Source organism: Ceratotherium simum, chromosome X, assembly GCF_057802395.1.
Source record: "Ceratotherium simum simum isolate JZ-2026a chromosome X, ASM5780239v1, whole genome shotgun sequence".
In the NCBI taxonomy this organism is placed as follows: domain Eukaryota; kingdom Metazoa; phylum Chordata; class Mammalia; order Perissodactyla; family Rhinocerotidae; genus Ceratotherium; species Ceratotherium simum.
In genome coordinates, this window is record NC_141940.1 from 43,293,869 (window position 1) to 43,315,280 (window position 21,412).

General features: G+C 41.8%; 2 pseudogenes; both read right to left on the reverse strand.

Moving 5' to 3' along the window:
• Positions 1-14,086: 14,086 nt before the first annotated feature.
• On the reverse strand, positions 14,087-14,605 carry LOC101394802 (late histone H2B.L4 pseudogene; annotated as a pseudogene).
• Positions 14,606-15,876: 1,271 nt separating this feature from the next.
• Positions 15,877-16,293, reverse strand: LOC147911844 (late histone H2B.L4 pseudogene; annotated as a pseudogene).
• Positions 16,294-21,412: the final 5,119 nt, after the last annotated feature.

The following is a 21,412-nucleotide window of genomic DNA, read 5'->3' on the forward strand; positions in this document are numbered from 1 at the left end:
TCTTTGGGTTTATCTTGTTTGGGGCTCTCTGTGATTCCTGTACCTGGATGTCTGTTTCCTTCCTTAGGTTAGGGAAGTTTTCATCTCTTATTTCTTGAAATATATTCTCTGCCCCCTTGTCTCGCTCTACTCCTTCCGGGACACCTATAACATGGATGTTAGTGCGCTTGATGTTGTCCCAGAGGTCCCTTAGACTGTCCTCACTCTTTTTAATTCTTTTCTCTTTTACCTGTTCAGCTTGGGTAATTTCTTCTAGTCTTTCATCCAGCTGGCAGATCCATTCTTCTGTATCCTCTACTCTGCTTTTGAGTCCCTCTAGTGAATTTTTCATTTCCAGTATTGTATTCTTCATTTCTGATTGGTTCATTTTTATATCTTCCATTTCTTTGTTGACATTCTCACTGAGTTCATCTATTCTTCTCCCCAGATCAGTGAGCACTCTTAACACTCTTTGTTTGAACCCTCTGTCAGGTAGGTTGCTCATTTCTGTTTCACTTAGTTCCTTTTCTGGGGTTTTGTCCTGTTCCCTTACTTGGAGTGTATTCCTTTGCCTCCTCCTTTTGCCTCTTTCCCTGTGCTTGTGCCTACGTACTAGGTAGGTCAGCTACGTCTCCTACTCTTGGATAGGTGACCTTATATAAGTGATGCCTGAGGAGCCCTGCAGTGTGCTTCCCTCAGTTCTCAATGTGTCAGGGGTGACCCTTATGTGGGCTACATGTGTCCTTCTGTTGTGGCCTGTTTTCTCTCCCTGTAGGCACCCAGGGAGGCTGAGTTATGCTCCTGGCCAGCTGCTGTAATGCTCAGCTGCTTGTAGTTGTTGTGGGCCCTCCAGTCTCTTTATCGGGTGTGGGGAGCCCCAGCACAGTTGGCTGCAAGTTCTAATACCGCATTTGTGTTTCAGTATTTCTTTTAAGTGAGTAGGCCCCCAGGGTGGCAGGTTGTTAGGCTCAGGGGCTTACAAATGCTATAAGCCTCCAGCCTTTAGGTCTCTTGTCAGCTCTCTGAGGATTGCAGCTGGGTGGGGCTGGCCTCAGTCATGGAAGCACCCAATTGTTCCAGGCTTTGGAAGGTGGGGCAAACCCCCTATGTGGGTCTTTGAGAAGCACAATTCTTCTGCAGCTGACAAGCCCTGCCGCCCACAGGTCCACACACACAGTCAACACAGTCCTGCCCCGTGTGTGCGCCCCGACCTCCTGAAGTGGACCCAGTCTCTCCACGCCGGGAGCCCCACACACTCCACCACTGCCCCACACTCTCCACCCACTCCTTGTGCACGCCCTGCCCCACTGAAGTGGACTCAGTTGCCAGGCTGCAGAGAATCCAGTCACCAATCAATGCAGGCCCACAATTTGCTTGCCGGCTTGTTGTTGGGTGGGGCCAGTCTCTAGGGTGGGCTGCCTGCCCTGGCTGAGCTGGATTAAATCGGTGCTCTAGTGGATGGGGCAGGCCCTGGGCTAGCAGGCTCCAGGGAGAACTCCAATGGCATCTGTGTCAGCACGACCACACCACGCCACAACAAGGGCTGCTGCCAATGTCCCAGTCCCTGGAGAGGTCTCACCTCTCACTACAATGCACTCAGAGCCTATCAGGTGAGTCTCTTTTCACCAAAGCACCGTGCACCTTTCTTTCTGCTGATTTTAGGTTGCTTTCTGAAACGGGTGCGTTTGCGCATGGGCCCTTTAAGAGCCGGTTTTAATTTCTTTGTGAACCAGCTTTCCCGGGGGGAACTCCCCAATGTTTTAGTAGCAGGCAAAGTCAGACATTTTGCCACTCGTCTCTATTGTGCTGGGTCCACAAAATGCCTACAGTGGGGGCGCTCCCGGCTTAGGGCCCCACTCCTCCAAGGAGGGCTGTGTACCTTTGGGCTACTCCCAGGCAGCCGTCAAGCTGGCGGCTTGTGAAGGTCCGTTTTTTCTCTCCGGAAGGGAGTTTCTGCCTCTTCCACCTCAATTAGGATTGTCCTTTGTTGCAGGAGTTCCTCTTATCCAGTTTTCAGTTCTATTTTGGGGGAAACTTTTCCACGAGTAGTTGTAAATTGGCTGTGTGCACGGGAGGAGGTAAGTTCAGAGTCTGCTTACACTGCCGTCTTGACTTCTCTCCCCCAAACCAAGACTTAATTGCAGTTTTAACATCTTCCACGAATGTGGCCTTTAAATAGTCAATCTGAAATTTCCTGATTAGCACTAGTGAGGTAATCTATATCAGACCCCTGTCGTTTTCCCTTCCCCTAAAAAGAACATGACCTGGCCTGAAACAATCCATTCTTTTCTTTTGGTAATAACTTCCTTGCCCCACATTTCTGCCTATAAAAACCTTCCATTCTGTACAACTTTTCAGAGTATCTCTCTGCTTACTAGATGGGATGCTGCCCAATCCGTGAATCACTCAATAAAGCCAATTAGATCTTCAACTCATCAAGCACCATTAAGAACTACAGTAACGTGGTAGCACAGAAAGAAAATGACAACTCTCCAGAAACTAAACTTGAAGGCATGGAAGATTGCAATCTAACTGACAGAGAATTCAAAATAGCTCTCACAAAGAAACTCAACGAGTTACAGGAAAACTCAGGAAGACAATTCAATGAGCTCAGGAATAAAATTAATAAACAGAAGGATTACTTTACTCAACAGATTGAAACCCTAAAAAAAAAGACCCGAACAGAAATTCTGGAGCTGAAGAATGCAATAAATGAGACGAAGAATAAGGCAGAATGCATTGGAAATAGAGCAGACCACATGGAAGAGAGAATTAGCAAGCTCAAAGATAGAAATCTAGAAATGTTCAGGTGGAAGAGGAGAGAGAAGTAAGAGCTTTCAACAATTGAGAAATTCTACAAGAAATATCTGACTCAATTAAGAAAAGCAACATAAGGATAACGGGTATCCGAGAAAGAGAAGAGAGGAGGAAGGGAGCAGAGAGATCATTTAAAGAAACAATAGCTGAGAACTTCCCAAACCTGGGGAAGGAACTGGATATACAAGTACACGAAGCTAATAGAACACCTCATTAGCTCAACGCAATAAAGACCTTCTCCAAGGCACTTTATATTAAAATTGTCAAAAGTCAATGACAAAGAAGGAATAGCAAGAGTGGCCAGAGGCAAGAAAATAATAACTTACAAGGAACCCCCATTAGGCTATATATGGATTTCTCAGCAGAGACTTTACAGGCCAGGAGAGAGTGGAATGATATATTGAAGATATTGAAAAACAAAATCTGTCAGCCAAGAATACTCTATCCAGCAAAGTTATCTTTCAAATATGAAGGAGAAATAAAGACTTTTCCAGACAAACAAAAGCTGGGGGAATTCATCACCACTAGACCTGCCTTACAAGAAATCCTGAAAAACGTTTCTCCCACCCAAAAGAAAAACACAAAGTTATACAAAGCTTTAAGCAAGATGATAGACAAATAGAATCAGAAAATTGATACTCTATACCAGAATAGGTTAGTAAACACTTAATTATAACATAAAGGCTAAAGAGAAAGAAAGCATTAAAAACAACAATAAACACTTTGATTTGGTAACAAACTCACAATACAAAAAGGGATAATTGGTGACAACAAAAACATAGAAGGGGAAGAGGAAAAGGGTAGAACCTGCATAGGCAGATGGAGATAAGATGTTATCAGTAGAAAAAGGACTAGCTCATCTATGAGATCTTTTATACAAACATCATGGCAACCACAAAACAAAAATTCAGAGCAGAGTCATGAAACATAAAAAAAGAGGAAACTGAGAAACACATCACAGAAAACCACCAAACTGAAATAGCGGACAGAAATACAAGGAAAAAAACAATGAAAATGTAGAACAAACAGAAAAGAAAAGATAAAATGGCAAGATTAAGCCCTCATAGATCCATACTCACTCTAAATGTAAATGGACTGAATGCACCAATCAAAGGACACTGAGCAGCTGGATGGATTAAAAACAAGACCCAACGATATGCTGCCTCCAGGAGACCCAGCTGCCTCCAGGAGCTGTTTGTCTCAGCCCTAAAGACAAACAGGCTCAAAGTGAAGGGATGGAAGATGATGCTCCAAGCGAATGGCAACCAAAAGAAAGCTGGTGTAGCTATACTTACTTCAGACAAAGGCGAATTCAAGCCAGAAAAGACGCAGAGATGGACATTATATAATGATAAAGGGAACAATCCACCAAGAAGGCATAACATTTATTAATATATATGCACCTAACATAGAAACACCAAAGTATATAAAGCAACTATTACATACCTAAAGGGAGAAATTGACAGCAATGCACTAATAGTAGGGGACTTTAACACCCCACTAACATCAGTGGATAGATCATCCAGACAGAAAGTCAACAAGGAAACAGTGGCCGTAAACGAAACACTAGACCAGATGGACTTACTAGACATATATAGAACATTTCACCCCAAAGCAGCGGAATACACATTCTTCTCAAGTGCCCATGGAACATTCTCAAAGATAGACCATATGTTGGGAAACAAAATACGTCTTAATAAATTTAAGAAGATTGAAATCTTATCAAGCATCTGTTCCGAACACAATGGTATAAAACTAGAAATCAACTATAAGAAGAAAGCTGGAAAAGTCACAAATATGTGAAGAGTAAACAACATGCTAATGAACAACTACTGAATCAATGAAGAAATAAAAAAAAAATACCTGGGGACAAATGAAAATGAAAACACAACATACAAAAACCTATGGGATGCAGCAAAAGCAGAATTAAGAGGAAAGTTTATAGCAATACAGGCCTACCTCAAGAAACAAGAAAAATCTCAAATAAACATTCTAACACGACATCTAAGAGAACTAGGAAAAGAAGAACAAAAGAAGCCCAAAGTCTCTAGAGGGAAGGAACTCATAAAAATCAGAGCAGAAATAAAGACTAAAAAGACAATAGACAAGATCAATGAAAGTAAGAGCTGGTTCTTTGGAAAGCTGAACAAAATTGGAAAACCCTTAGCTAGACTCATTAAGAAAAAAAGAGAGAAGGCTCAAATAAATAAAATCAGAAATGAAAGCGGAGAAATTACAACAGATACAACAGAAATGCAAAGGATTGCAAGAAAATACTATGAAAAGCTGTATGCCAACAAGTTGGATAACCTAGAAGAAACAGATAAATTCTTAGAATCATACAGCCTCCCAAAACAGAATCAAGAAGAAATAGAGAATCTGAATAGACCAATCACTGGTAAAGAGGTTGAAACAGTAATAAAAACCCCCCAAAAACAAAAGTCCAGGACCAGTCATCTTCTCTGGTGAATTCTACCAAACATTCAAAGAAGATTTAATGCCTATCCTTCTCAAACTCTTCAAAGAATTGAAGAGGATGGGATGCTTCTCAACACATTTTATGAGGCCAACATTACCCTGATTCCAAAACTAGACAAAGACAACACAAAAAAGGAAAATTACGTGCCAGTATCGCTGATGAACACAGATGCAAAAATCCTCAACAAAATATTAGCAAATCGAATACAACAATACACGAAAAGGATCATACACCACGATCAGGTGGGATTTATTCCAGGGGGGCAGGAATGGTTCAACATCTGTAAAACTAATCAATGTGATCCACCACATTAACAAAATGAACAACAAAAATCACATGATCATCTCAACAGATGCAGAGAAAGCATTTGACAAGATCCAACACCCATTATGATAAAAAGTCTCAACAAAATGGGTATAGAAGGAAAGTACCTCAACATAATAAAGGCCATATGAGACAAACACATAGCCAACATCATATTCAATGGTGAAAAACTGAAAGCTATTCCTCTAAGAACAGGAACAAGACAAGGATGACCACTCGTGCCACTCTTATTCAACATAATATTGGAAGTCCTAGCCAGAGCAATTAGGCAAGAAAAAGAAATAAAAGGCATCCAAATTGGAAAGGAAAAAGTAAAACTGTCACTATTTGGGGATGATATGATTCTATATAGAAAACCCTAAAGAATCCACCAAAAAAAACCTATAGAAATAATTAACAAATACAGTAAAGTTCCAGGGTACAAAATCAAAATACAAAAATCAGTAACATTTCTATAAATTAACAACAAACTAGCAGAAAGAGAAATCAAGAATATAATCCCATTTACAATTGCAACAAAAAGAATAAAATACATGGAAGAAATTTAACCACGGAGTTGGAAGACCTACACATTGAAAAGTATATGACATTGTTGGAAGAAATTGAAGAAGACGTAAAGAAATGGAAAGATATTCCGTGCTCACAGATTGGAAGAATTAACATAGTTAAAATGTCCTTATTACCTAAAGCAATCTACGGATTCAACACAATCCCAACAGAATCCCAATGACATTCTTCACGGAGATAGAACAAAGAATACTAAACTTTATATGGAACAACAAAAGACCCTGAGCAGCCAAAGCAAGACTGAGAAAAAAGAACAAAGCTGGAGGTATCACACTCCCTGATTTCAAAATATGCTACAAAACTCTAGTAATCAAAACAGCATGGTGTTGGCAGAAACACCGACACATGGATCAATGGAACAGAATTGAGAGCCCAGAAATAAAACCACACATCTATGGACAGCTAACCTTCGACAAAGGAGCCAGGAACATGCAATGGAGAAAGGAAAGTCTCTTCAATAAATGGTGTTGGGAAAACTGGACAGCCGTATGTGAACAAACGAAAATAGACCATTATCTTTCACCATACACAAAAATTAACTCAAATGGATTAAAGACTTGAATGTAAGACCTGAAGCCATGAAACTCCTAGAAGAAAACATAGGCAGTACACTCTTTGACAACAGTCTTAGCAGTATCTTTTTGAATATCATGTCTCCTCAGGCAAGGGAAACAAAAGAAAAAATAAACAAATGGGACTACATCAAACTAAAAAGCTTTTGGATGGCAAAGGAAACCATCAGCAAAACAAAAAGACAACCTACCAGTTGGGAGAAGATATTTGCAAATCGTATATCTGATAAGGGTTAATATACAAAATATATAAAGAACTCATACAACTCAATAAGGAAAAAGCAAACAACGTGATCAAAAAATGGGCAGAGGATGCGAACAGGCATTTTTCCGAAGAAGATATACAGATGGTCAACAGGCACATGGAAAGATGTTCAACATCACTAATTATTAGAGAAATGCAAATCAAAACTACAATGAGATATCATGTCACACCCCTCAGAAGGGCTATTATTAAAAAGACAAGAAATAACAAATGTTGGAGAGGATGTGGAGGAAAGGGAACCCTCATACACTGCTGGTGGGAATGTAAACTGGTACAGCCACTATGGAAAACAGTATGGAGGTTCCTCAAAAAGTTAAAAATAGAACTACTATATGATCCAGCTATTCCACTTCTGGGTATTTATCCAAAGAGCACAAAAACACTGATTTGAAAAGATATATGCACCCATATGTTCACTGTAGCGTTATTCACAATAGCCAAGACTTGGAAGCAGCCTACGTACCCACCAACGGATGAATAGATAAAGATGATGTGGTATATATACACAATGGAATACTACTCAGCCATAAAAAAGACCAAATCTTGCCATTTGTGACAACATGGATGCACCTTGAGGCAACTATGCTAAGTGAAATAAGTCAGACAGAGAAAGACAATTATGGTATGACTTCACTCATACGTGGAAGATAATTAAGCAAACACACAGATACGGAGAACAGGTTGGTGCTTACCAGAGGCGATGTGGGTGGGGGAAGGGCAAAAGGGGTAAAGGGGCACGTGTTTACGGTGATGGATGGCAACTAGACTTTTGGCGAACACGATGCAGTCTATACAGAAGTCAAAGTATAATGATGTATACCTGAAATGTATATAATGTTATCAACCAATGTGACCTCAGTAAAAAAAAAAAAAAAAAAAAAAAAAAAGACTAAACCCTGGAAAAGAACAAAATCAGATTAATCAGAACCAGTTTGGATATTAATTTTGGTTTCTAGGAGCTTAGATAAGCATTGTTTCTTCAACTTTTTGACTTCGTTATTTTGATACTGTTTGAGTCCTCACTTATGTTTTTGTTTTCTTTCAGCTTTATTGAGATATAATTGACATATAACATTTTGTAAGTTTAAGGTTACATTCTTAAACGAATTTCATAATACGAGTAATGTTGAAAAAGGTTTGAATGGGGTATGTTTGTCCCCAGGAAAATACTATTTTCCCTGATTTGATGCTTATAATTTGTCATTTAAGCAGTAAAGTCCTTTCCCGTAGTTTGTCTTTTCAGTCACCCACACCGTTAGGTCATGACTGCTCACTAGGTGGCTTTTTCCCTCAGTAATCAACTGAAGTGAATAATCACATAGACTCATTTCCCCTTCTGGTCTTCAACATCAAACCCCATTTTTCCTCTCTTTCTTAGATTTCCTGTGTGCCAGTCAGCCTTGAGCTCCAGTCTTGACTCCACAACCCAACTGTAATGCATTGTAAATTTTGTTTTACTAATGCTCCTATTTGATTTTTGAATTTACAAATGCAAAACCTCCAATAAACAATAAAAATATCCTAACGGATTTAGTTTCTTAAAAGCACTTCTCACATAATATGATTTGTATGAGACCAGTATGCAAGAATAAGTTTGGAAAGACATTCATATGTCATGTGAGCAAACCCTGGAATTTCTACGCGGCAACAATAAGCATGGTAGAAATCGAGTGCCTTAGTAAAATACCATTTTTCAAACTGGTCTGCAATTGCGACTTTGCCAACACACAGGGCTCTACAATGATCTTTCGCTTCCAAAATTACGTTCCAGACGTGCAAGTTCATCTCGAGGCACCACCCAGAGAGATTTACTTGTAGTTCATTTCATGGCAGGTTTTCCTGGTGTCCTTGGGAATCAAATTCTTTTTTTAAAATGTTATTATAAGATTTGCCTAATATTTCAGAATAATAATAATTAGTATTCCTGGCGAGGGAGCTCATTTATCTAAATTAAATTCTTACTCTGATGATTCCAAGGAGAGCTCTTGGTATATAATGGCCCAGGAGTTCTGCATTGGTCCGAGAAAAAACAGACTTTTCTACCCTCTCCTTGATCAGGCACTGGCCCCCTTCATACCCGAGCTACTCAGGAAAGCTCTCTCTAGTATCCTGGCTCGCCAGTTCTTTGTCTTGATCTCATGGGACTCTGCCAAAGTTAAATAGTCTTTGTGTTTTGTCTCTCCTGGAGGGTCCTCTCCCTCTTCTCAGGGACTCAAGAAAAGTTTTGTTTCTGTCGATTATCCAGACATTTTCTCACTGTTTGACTGAGAGTGACATTCTTTATGGGTTTCTACATCCTAATCAATAGGGGAAATTGCAACTTATTTTGATAGTATAAATGGAACACTTAACAAAACTGAATAAATATTGGGGTTGAAAGCAAATCACAATACATCTCGAAGGTTTGAAATTAGAGTATCTTCTCTCTTCACAGAGATAGGAGGCTAGAAATAAAAATTAAAATTAAATTGCTCAGCATTCAAATAGTTGTGGAAAATGACAAGAGTGGGGTCACTTCATTTCCCTTAATTGGTCACCAATGTTCTCTTAATATAACGGAAGAGGCAGGAGATATGCCCACGTATACTTCAAAATCCATATCTCCTGTGGGTTGAATTGTGTCCCCCTGAGATTCATATGTTGATGTCCTGAACCCCAGGACCTCATATGTCATTGTATTTGAAAATAGGATCTTTACTGAGGTAATCAAGTTAAATTATGCTCATTAGGGTGAGCCCTATTCCAAAATAACTCGGGTACATATAAAATAGGGAAATTTGGAAACTGAAACATGCACATAGAGAGGAAAATGTGAAGACTCATAGGGAGATGTCAGCCATCGACAAGCCAAGGAGAGAGGCCTGGAATAGATGCTTCATTTGCATCACTCTGAAGGAACCAACTCAGATGACACCTTAATTTGGACTCGGAGCCTCCAAAAGAGTGAGACAATAAATATATGTTGTTTAAGTAGCCTAATCTCTGGCATTTTGTACAGCAGACATAAAACTAATAAAATATTCCTAAATAACCATGATTAAAAGGGTACAACCCATCAAACAAAGAAACAAATAGCAGGCAAAGAATCATAGTCACCAACCTGAACATCCCAGGAAGACACTTATTGGTTTGGCTCAGGACACCTTGCACATCCGGACAATGCTGTGGCTCAGCGGCTATAGGTCTCTCATTGGCTGACTCCAAACAGAATGGGGCTTGAGTCTCTCTGATTGGACACTCCCAGCGTCCCCATGATGGCTGAGTTGCAAGTCATGGAAATTGGAGTTTTCAAAAGAAAAGATTATAAGCTTGGGAAGAATAGAATCAAATAAATTTTGAAAGTTAAGAGTAGCAACTTCGGTTTCTAAGGAACCCGGAGTAGTAGGTGTTGTTTCTTGAACTTTTCATTTAGTTATTTCTGTACTGCGTTTGGGTTCATGCTTTAAATGAATTCCATAACACGGGTAATGGTGAAAAAGTTTTCATGGGGTATGCTTGTCCTACTAATACTATTTTCCCTAGGTTAATGCTTATAATTTGCTATTTAAGCAGTGAAGCCTTTTCCCTCAATTTTTTTTAGGAAACCACACTGTTAGATTGTGATTGCTCACTAGGTGCCCCATTTTCCCCCAATCACCCACTGAAGTGAATAATCACATGAACTCACTTCCCCTTCCAATCTTCAACATTAAACTCTATTTTTCTCATTTACTTCAGAGATTTCATATGTTACCCACCCTTAAACTCCCAGCCTACACTCCTCAGACCACCTAGAGTACATTTTATTCTTTTTTATTTTTTATTTTTGTGAGGAAGATCAGCCCTGAGCTAACATCCGTGCTAATCCTCCTCTTTTTGCTGAGGAAGACCGGCCCTGAGCTAACATCTATTGCCAATCCTCCTCCTTGTTGTTTTTTTTCTCCCCAAAGCCTCAGTAGATAGTTGTATGTCATAGTTGCACATCCTTCTAGTTGCTGTATGTGGGACGCAGACTCAGCATGGCCGGAGAAGCGGTGCATCGGTGCGCGCCGGGATCTGAACCGGGGCCGCCAGTAGTGGAGCGTGCACACTTAACCGCTAAGCCACGGGGCCGGCCCATAGAGTATATTTTAAAGGTTGTTTTACTACTGCTCCTATTTGATTTCTGAATTTACAAATGCAAAACGCCATAAAAATGTCCTAATGCACTAGATTTCTTAAAATTATTTTTTACATAATACATAGCTAGGAGACCAGCATGCAAGAATAACTTTGGGAATACAACTCTGTGTCATACTGACAAACACTGGCATTTTGAAGCAGCAGCCGTTAGCATGACAGAAATTATGTGACTTAGTGAAGTGCACTTTTTTTGAACTGGTCCAAAGTTGTTTCTCTGACAAGGCATGCGGCTCTGCGTACAGCCTTTGGCATCCAAAATTTTGTTTCACGTGGGTGCAGCAATTACTAGGCACCTCAGAGAGGTTTATGCTGCACTTGATTTCGTGGTAGTTATTCTCGGCAACTTGTGCAGCAAGTTCTTTTTTCAAATCCTTTTACACGAATTTTCCAATACTCCAGAATAGTAATAAGTAATGAACTTGATAAGGGGCTTATTGGTCCTAAATCCTATCTCTATTGATCGCAAGGGGATCGATGTTGTCTGGAGATAACATCAGCCCCCTTCATGCTTGCGATACTTAGTGAAGCTCTCTCTAGTATTTTGACCTACCCTCAATTTCCTTTTTTTTTTTTGTGAGGAAGACCAGCTCTGAGCCAACATCTATTGCCAATCCTCCTCCTTTTTTTCCCCCCAAAGCCCCAGTAGATAGATGTATGTCATAGTTGCACATCTTTCTAGTTGCTGTATGTGGGACGCGGCCTCAGCATGGCCAGAGAAGCGGTGCGTCGGTGCGCACCCGGGATCCGAACCCAGGCCGCCAGTAGTGGAGCGCACGCACTTAACTGCTAAGCCATGGGGCCGGCCCCCTCAATTTCCTTTTGAGCAACTCGACCTCTGTCAAAGGTGGAATACTCTGAGTGTGGATCTTTCCAGGGAAAGTCTATCCCTCTTCTGATGGGCTCAAGAAAGTTTTTGAGTTTTGTAGTTTATCTAGCTTTTGTCTCATTATTTGGCCCAGAGTGTCATCCTTTAGCAGTTTCTACATCCAAATCACAAGGGTTATAACAACTTATTTTAAAAATACAAATGAAACAATTAACAAATGCAATGATCTATTGGGCTCTAACACAAATCCTAATATATATAAAGAATTGAAAGCCCACAGTGTATTCTCTCTCCAAACGTGCAGGAAATTAGATACGAAATAAAGAGTAGAGCAATTAGCAAATCACCAACTACTCAGTTTTTTTCAATATACTTACAGGAAGATGAAACCAATAAAAAGCCATTGGCAAAGAAGCAGATACACTGGAAATTAAATTACCTTTTCTTTTTTTTTTTTTTTTTAAAGATTTTATTTATTTTATTTTTTCCCCCCCAAAGCTCCAGTGGATAGTTGTTTGTCGTAGCTGCACATCCTTCTAGTTGCTGTATGTGGGACTCGGCCTCAGGATGAACGGAGAAGTGGTGCCTTGATGCGCACCCGGGATCCGAACCCGGGCCGCCAGCATCGCAGCACGCGCACTTAACCACCAAGCCACAGGGCTGGCCCTAAATTACCTTTTCAATATCACAAACATTAACATTCAAATCACTTGAGGAAAAGGAAGGAGTCATTTTAGTTCTCTTAAGTCCTGACCATACAGTTCTTAAATTGGTATAAGAGGCTAGAGACACATCCCAATACCAGCTCTGGAGGGTATCCTTAAATCGTCATGATTAAAAAAAAAAAGGAGAGCCAGCCCTGATGGCCTAGTGGTTCAAGTTCGGCACTCTTACTGCTTTGGGGACCCAGGGTTTGCTTCCAGGTGGCCGAACCATACCACCTGTCTGTCAGTTGCCACGCTGTGGCAGCAGCTCACATTTAAGATCTAGAAGGACTTACAACTAGGATATACAACCATGCACTGGGGCTTTGGGGAGGGAAAAAAAGAGGAAGATTGGCAACAGATGTTAGTTCAGGGTGAATCTGTCCCTGCAAAAAACAAACAAACAAAAAAACCAAAAAGGAAACAAACAAAAAGAGTCAAAGAATCACATCTACTTCCTCCTCAAACTCCGTGCTTATTACCACAGGAAGGCTGTTATTGGTTCAGCCTTAGTCACTCCATCACATTCTGGGACAATGGCTGTAGCTCATGGGCTGCCAGTCCTTCATTGACTATGCCACTGGAAAGTGGGGTTTGAGCTGCTCTCATTAGACAGTCCCATTATCCACGAATGAGTGCAAGCCATGATGGATTGTGTATTAAAGCGGTAAGATTATCAACTGGAAAAGAACAGAAAGGGATAAATCTGAATGAACTGAAACAGTAATTTCAGAAATCAGGTAATTGGAAAAGTGAATTGTTTTTTGGAATCTTTATTTAGCTATGTCTGTACTGTTTGGGTCCTAGTTTATGTAGTTAAGTGAATTTCTGATACAGGATATGTAGAGAAGTGTATTAGGGGTGTACTGATTCTTTTCTCATCTTTTTCACATTATATGTTGCCATATCAGCATAAAAACCCCCTGGATAATTCCACTGTACAATCTTGCAAGAATTAGAGTGAAAATGTTTTTTTTTTTCCTCCCCAAAGCCCCAGTAGATAGTTGTATGTCCTTCTAGTTCTACTATGTGAGCTGCCACCACAGCACGGCAAGTGACAGGCAGGTGGTGTGGTTCCACACCTGGGGAACTGAATTCAGGCCACTGAAACAGTAAGAGTACTGAACTTTAACCACTAGGCCATCAGGGCTGGCCCAGGATAATGAAAACGCTTTAAAAAATTACTATGAAAACAATTTTCAACTCACAAATCCCTATAAAGGTACACCAAAAACAAAAACAAAAACAAATAAAAATGACGTTTATAAAAGCTACTTAATACAATATGGTTATGGAAAATCACCTATTTTCCATGTAATAAATATGACCACACATATACTACAGTTTATAATCTTTAATATTGCTTAAAAAAATGCTTTAAATATCAGCAGAATGCCACAAGATCCACCTGCTAGAGTAGATCCCTCTTTTTAGAGCTACAGCTCTTTTCCCGTCAAGCGAGGTGGCTCTGAAAAGAGCCTTTGGGTTGCGATGCTCAGGCGGTCCTGAGGCAGCTCATCGGCGGCTGGTGTACCTAATGACGGCCTTGGTGGCCTCAGACACCGCGTGCTTGCCAATCTCCCCCGGCAGCAGCAGGCGCACGGCGGTCTGGATCTCTCTGGAGGACATGGTGGAGCGCTTGGTGGAGCAGACCAGGCGCGCGGCCTCGTCGGCGATGCGCTCGAAGATGTCCTTCACGAACGAATCCATGACGCTCACGGTCTCCTGAGAAAGGCTCAGGCCCTCGTGAACCCGCTTCAGAACCCTGGGGAAATAGACGGCGAAACTGTCGGAGCAGCGGCGGCGGCGGCGGCGCCTTGGCTGCTTCTGCTTCAGGCTCTTCACGTCGGCTTCCGTGGGCTCTTTCGTGCGCAGGCTTTCCTCAGATGTCTCAGAGACAGGCTCAGCCATGTCACAGGCAGCTCCGCGAAAGCTTGGAAGGAAGGACAATGGCGACTGCTGAGTGCCGGTGGCCCTTTTATAGCACGGCACTCTCTGACGACATGGGCAAGCTCCATATCTGATTGGATAAAGTGCAATGCAGGGTCGCCTGTCACTAAGCCACGCCTTGTCAGGTGATTGGATACTTGGCATCACCTCAACCAATCAGAATAGGAATCTGGCGAACTCTAAGCTTCCTGTGACCTCCAGCACAAAATCTTTGACAGGTGCCCCATAGGGCAAAACGTTAACTGACAACAACGGCTGATTGATGCCTACGGTACGAGACCTTTGAAAAGACTTCACCAAAAGCACCTAAGTGGTAGAGATTTCAGTTTCAGTGCCTTAACAGTCTGACCTCCACAACCCAAGTCCATACCACCATCGCAGTGAGTCTGGCCACTTTGGGGCCCTTGTCCTTGAACCCAGAATCTACTCTTTCGAGGGCTGAGCCACTGTGGCTTGAGCAGGAACTGTCTGACGTGGCCAGAAGAGTGCTCCTGGAAATCATGGGACACGCTTGACCAGCTACTGCCTCCAGTTCCTATCAAAACTCGCAGTGAATCAGGAAAAAAAAAAGGGAATGGCAAAACCACTCCAAAGACAGAACATAAAGCGAAATGGGGATACTTATAAAAATACTAAAAATAGTTAACATGTACCAAATATACAATTGTTTTCTTACCACTACTTGGGTCCCCAAAATACCCCCATGTACTTGAACTGATGAATAAATACAAGAGCTGTCAGTTTAAAAATACCATTACCCGAATTCTCTAAGAAACTGCCATAGTGAGAGAAAGGGAATCAATAAATGGGAACTACCTTGGGCCGGCCCCGTGGCTTAGCAGTTAAGTGCGTGCGCTCCACTACTGGCGCCCCCGGTTGGATCCCGGGCGTGAACTCACGCACTGCCTGCCTGGCCATGCTGAGGGAGCGCCCCATAAACAGCAACTAGAAGGATGTGTAACTATGACATTCAACTGTCAACTGGGGCTTTGGGGAGAAAAGGGGGGAAAAAGGAGGAGGATTGGCAATGGATGTCAGCTCAGGGCCGGTCTTCCTCAGCAAAAAGAGGAGGACTGGCATGAATGTTAGCTCAGGGCTGATTTTCCTCACACACACACACACACACACACACACACACACACACACACAAAACTAGAGTAGGTCCCTCTTTTTAGAGCTACAGCTCTTTTCCCGTCAAGTGAGGTGGCTCTGAAAAGAGCCTTTGGGTTGCGATGCTCAGGCGGTCCTGAGGCAGCTCATCGGCGGCTGGTGTACCTAATGACGGCCTTGGTGGCCTCAGACACCGCGTGCTTGCCAATCTCCCCCGGCAGCAGCAGGCGCACGGCGGTCTGGATCTCTCTGGAGGACATGGTGGAGCGCTTGGTGGAGCAGACCAGGCGCGCGGCCTCGTCGGCGATGCGCTCGAAGATGTCCTTCACGAACGAATCCATGACGCTCACGGTCTCTCGAGAAAGGCTCAGGCCCTCGTGAACCCGCTTCAGAACCCTGGGGAAATAGACGGCGAAACTGTCGGAGCAGCGGCGGCGGCGGCGCCTTGGCTGCTTCTGCTTCAGGCTCTTCGGGTCGGCTTCCGTGGGCTCTTTCGTGCGCAGGCTTTCCTCAGATGTCTCAGAGACAGGCTCAGCCATGTCACAGGCAGCTCCGCGAAAGCTTGGAAGGAAGGACAATGGCGACTGCTGAGTGCCGGTGGCCCTTTTATAGCACGGCACTCTCTGACGACATGGGCAAGCTCCATATCTGATTGGATAAAGTGCAATGCAGGGTCGCCTGTCACTAAGCCACGCCTTGTCAGGTGATTGGATACTTGGCATCACCTCAACCAATCAGAATAGGAATCTGGCGAACTCTAAGCTTCCTGTGACCTCCAGCACAAAATCTTTGACAGGTGCCCCATAGGGCAAAACGTTAACTGACAACAACGGCTGATTGATGCCTACGGTACGAGACCTTTGAAAAGACTTCACCAAAAGCACCTAAGTGGTAGAGATTTCAGTTTCAGTGCCTTAACAGTCTGACCTCCACAACCCAAGTCCATACCACCATCGCAGTGAGTCTGGCCACTTTGGGGCCCTTGTCCTTGAACCCAGAATCTACTCTTTCGAGGGCTGAGCCACTGTGGCTTGAGCAGGAACTGTCTGACGTGGCCAGCACAGCGCTCCTGGAAATCATGGGACACGCTTGACCAGCTACTGCCTCCAGTTCCTATCAAAACTCGCAGTGAATCAGGAAAAAAAAAAGGGAATGGCAAAACCACTCCAAAGACAGAACATAAAGCGAAATGGGGATACTTATAAAAATACTAAAAATAGTTAACATGTGCCAAATATACAATTGTTTTCTTACCACTACTTGGGTCCCCACAATACCCCCATGTACTTGAACTGATGAATAAATACAAGAGCTGTCAGTTTAAAAATGCCATTACCCGCATTCTCTAAGAAACTGCCATAGTGAGAGAAAGGGAATCAATAAAAGGGAAATACTTTAACATTAAAAGCACATACCTTTCAAAAATCTATGATAATGCAGCGTAAGGCGTTTCCTAAACATGTTTATATAAATAATTATAGAAAATTGAAGAAACAAAGGACTTAAGGAGACTTGAAGAAATGGGCGTCATCAACGTGCTTTCATCCCAAATGGTCAGACTTCCAAAGTTGTTTCCTCTTGGACACTCAAGGAACAGCCAATTCTGCTGCTAATAAAATTGTTCCAATCACGAAGGGAAAAAAGATCATTTTTATTACTAGAAAATGTAAGGTGATGGTAAAACCAGTGAGGAAAACTTGCTATTCTGGTTTCTGAAAAGTCCCATTTACAAATGAGGATTCAAAAATCCCAATTGCAATATTAGTGATCAAATCCTCCCCTTATTTTGATGGAATGGACAAGAGACATGTCCACTACAGTCTCTGAACTCATATCCTCATTACCGTGAATTAAAAGCAAGCCAGCAAATAAAAAAACAAAAGAGAAGGAACCACACCAACTTCCTCCACAATCACCAAGGCTGAACCTCCCAAGAACGCTCTTACTGGTTCATCTTGCATCACCTTCCCACTCTTTGGGCCAAAGTCTGTGGCTTAGGGGTTGGCAGTCCCTCACTGGCTGAGCCAGTGAAGAGCAGAGCATGAGCTGCTCTCGCTGGACGCTCATCATCCAAGTGATGTATAGTTACACTATTTAGTTATATCTTGATTACTGGATTCTTCAAAGTAGCTATAATCATTATTACAACTGGTTTATATGGTCCTTGATTTCATTTACCTCTATTTGCTAATTTATTCTATTACAATTCCTACACGCATCTCAGAGCAACTTGTTCTGATCTTTTCCCTTCTTCCTGTTACATTCTTCTTCTTCTTTTTTTTTGTTTTTGGTGAAGAAGATCAGCCCTGAGCTAACATCCATGCCAATCCTCCTCTTTTTGCCGAGGAAGACTGGCCCTGAGCTAACATCTATTGGCAATCCTCCTCCTTTTTTTCCTTTCTTCTCCCCAAAGCCCCAGTAGATAGTTGTATGTCATAGTTGCACATCCTTCTAGTTGCTGTATGTGGGACGCTGCCTCAGCATGGCCGGACAAGCGGTGCGTTGGTGCACGCCCGGGATCCAAACCCGGGCGGCCAGTAGCGGAGCTCGCGCACTTAACCGCTAAGCCATGGGGCCGGCCCCCTAAGTTACATTCTTTAGAAGGTCCTTTAACATGGTGTCAGTTGGTGTAAACACTATGAGTTTTCACTTTTCTGAAATGTCTTTGTTTCTGAGTTGAGATCTTAAGGGAGACAGCATTGGCATGGATGTTAAGTGTGCAGGACATTTAATCGGAATTAACACCTGGGAAAGGGATGAGCAACTTATATATAGCCTCTCCTTGATCAGACATTGGATGTGGCCATCATGGGAAGTCCCTGACCTTGGGTAAGGCAGCTCTCTGCAGCTGAGGTAACTCCTAAAGTGACTAATGGCTGAGGACTGCCAGCTGACTGCACTCACAGTAGCCAGAGCAGCAAGTCTGTCCTTGAGGGCTGTTCTGGGTGGTCCATCTTCATGTCTATTACAGCCTCATGATTAAATGATACTTTAGCTCGATATACAACTCTCGGTTGACGGTTATTTTCTCTCACCACTTGCTTTTAGCGTCCATTGGTTGAGAGAAGAGGTTTGCTGTCACATTATTTGTCCTCCCTTTCTAGGCAATGTGTCTTTTTGTCTACTAGTATGCCCTCTATGCTGTCATTGTTTTTAGCTTTAAGGATAATATATCCAAGGGTGCCTCCCGAGTCTAGGAATTCATGGCTTCCCTAAGTTCTGGGAAATTACCAGCCATTTCTCTTTGAATACTATTTTTCCAAATGTGATCCAATTTTCCACCTCTGGATTGCCTAGGAGATGTACTTAATACCTTTTGACTCCATTCCTTATGTCTCTTTGCCTCACTTTAATCCTTTTTCTTTTTATCTCCCTAGGAGTTACTCTGTATTATTTCTTCCACCTATCATCTAGATCACCAATTCTATATCCAGCTATGTCTTAACTGCTGTTTATCATTTCTGTATAATTTCTTCTAGTGGTTACAATTTTCAAGTTTAGAAAAATCATTTGGTGTTTTTTTTTTTTTTTATAACTAGCTTTTTCTTCCTTATGTTTTTTCTACGTTGCCATATATATAAACATGGTAAACACAGTTTTTATAGATGGTATATGGTGATAATTCTTTGGATATTTCCATTTTGGTTTATTGTTTGATTTTGCTGAGAGTGGTTTGTTTTTGGATTATGATGTGTTTGTTTAGGAGGGCTTTATCTGTAGGAATCTTGAAAAAGCTTCAATTAAGGTTAGGCCCCTCCAGAAAGGACTAGCTTTGCATTTGCCATATGTCTGGGTTTGCAACAGGGAACGAATTGGACCATGTTGATACTGTTAATATGAACCCCAAAGCTCCAAGAGGGCACTCGTGTGATTAAAAATTCTCAAAGAGACTTTTTTTCCCCCACCCAAAATCAAACACATGGAAGAGAATTTCCTTTGGCATCTTCCTTTCCCATTAGGAACAATCCAGTTTTTCATCAAGGGTGTAATCATTCTAGCATCCACAATTATAAAAAGCCTCAGTGGTCTATTAATTTCTTTCACTTTTCACACGCAGCTGAGCATTGAGGTAATATTTATAATAATTCTGTCAAGTACTTTTTAGTGTTTTGAATTGGAGGATTTTCACATTTTCCCTTCCATTTATCGTCCAAAAAAAGAAGTGTAAGTGACCCTATAAATATAGCCAGACTTTCTCCTTCTTCACCCTATACTCCTTTTCCTCTCATCCAGGAGTGACAAGCCATAATCAAAGAGCTGGGTAACGATGATGGATCAGGAATCAGGACCGACTCCACTTTATTGGCCCCAGTCTACTTAGCTGGGTTTTCATCATTAACTTTCACCAAGTTAGTGAGGTGGGTTTGATTTTGTCAGGCCCGTGTGCTTGGAGGGAAAAACAAAACCAAACAAAAAGATTCAAATAGCCTGCAGAAAAATACAGGGTCGGGTCAGAGGGAATCATTTCAATACTAATTACTGGTGCCACTGTTCTCTTATTCGGTGGAAGATACAGGAGATATGTCCAACACAGGTCTGTATTCACATCCTTAACATCATAATTAAAGCCACTCAACTGATTACACAAAAAAACCAACAGCAGGTAATGAATCATATGGATTTACCCCTCAATTTCCAAGGCTGAATAACCCAGGAAGACTCTTAGTTTTTCATCCCAAGACGCTTGATCGCACTTTGAACAAGTGGCTGTGAATCAGTGGCTGCAGGTCCTTTAGTGGCTAATTCAGGCTGAGTGCTGTTTGAGGTGCTTTGACTGGAGGCTCCTATCATCCCCACGCTGCTGATGTGCCAGTTATGAAGTTCTGTGTTTTCAAAAACAAGAGATTACAGGCTTGGGAAGAACAGAATCAAATCTAAAGGAGTTATAGTAGTAACTTCAGATTCTAGGGAGCCTGGAACAGGTATTGTTTCTTGAACTTTTTGATTCAGTTATTTCTAGACTGTGTTTGGGTTCTCGCTTATGTTTTTCAATGAATTCTATAATACAAGGAACGTTGAAAAAAAGTTTGAGTGGGGTACGTTTGTCCTGTTAATACTATTTTCCCAGGGTTGTTACTTATAATTTGTTATTTAAGCAGTAAAGCCCTTTCCCCTTAGTTTGTCTTTTCGATAATTGACACTATTAGACCATGATTGCTCATTAGGTGTCCTTTTTCCTCAATCACTCTCTGAGATGCATAATTACATGTAGTCATTTCCCCTCCTGGTGTTCAACATCAAACCCCATTTTTCCTCTCCCCTTCCTAGATTTCCTATGTGTCACTCACCCTTGCACTTCCAGTCTTCACAGCCTATATGGTACAGTTTCAACATTGTTTTACTAATGCTTGTATTTGATTACTGAATTTACAAAGGCAAAACACACCTAGCAGAAGAAAAATATCCTAGTGGATTAGGTTTCTTAACATGAATTTTCACATAATATGATCTATATGAGACCAGTGTACAAGAAAAGTTTGGAAAAACGTTTGTATTTTATACCAGCAAACACTGGGATTTTGAAGCAGCGACAATTAGCATAATAGAAATTAAGTGACTTAGTAAAATAGTGTTTTTTCCTACGGGTCCACAGTTCTGCTTTTGAAAATGTGACGGCTTTGCCATGAGCTTTTCACTTCCAAAATTATGTTCCTGTTG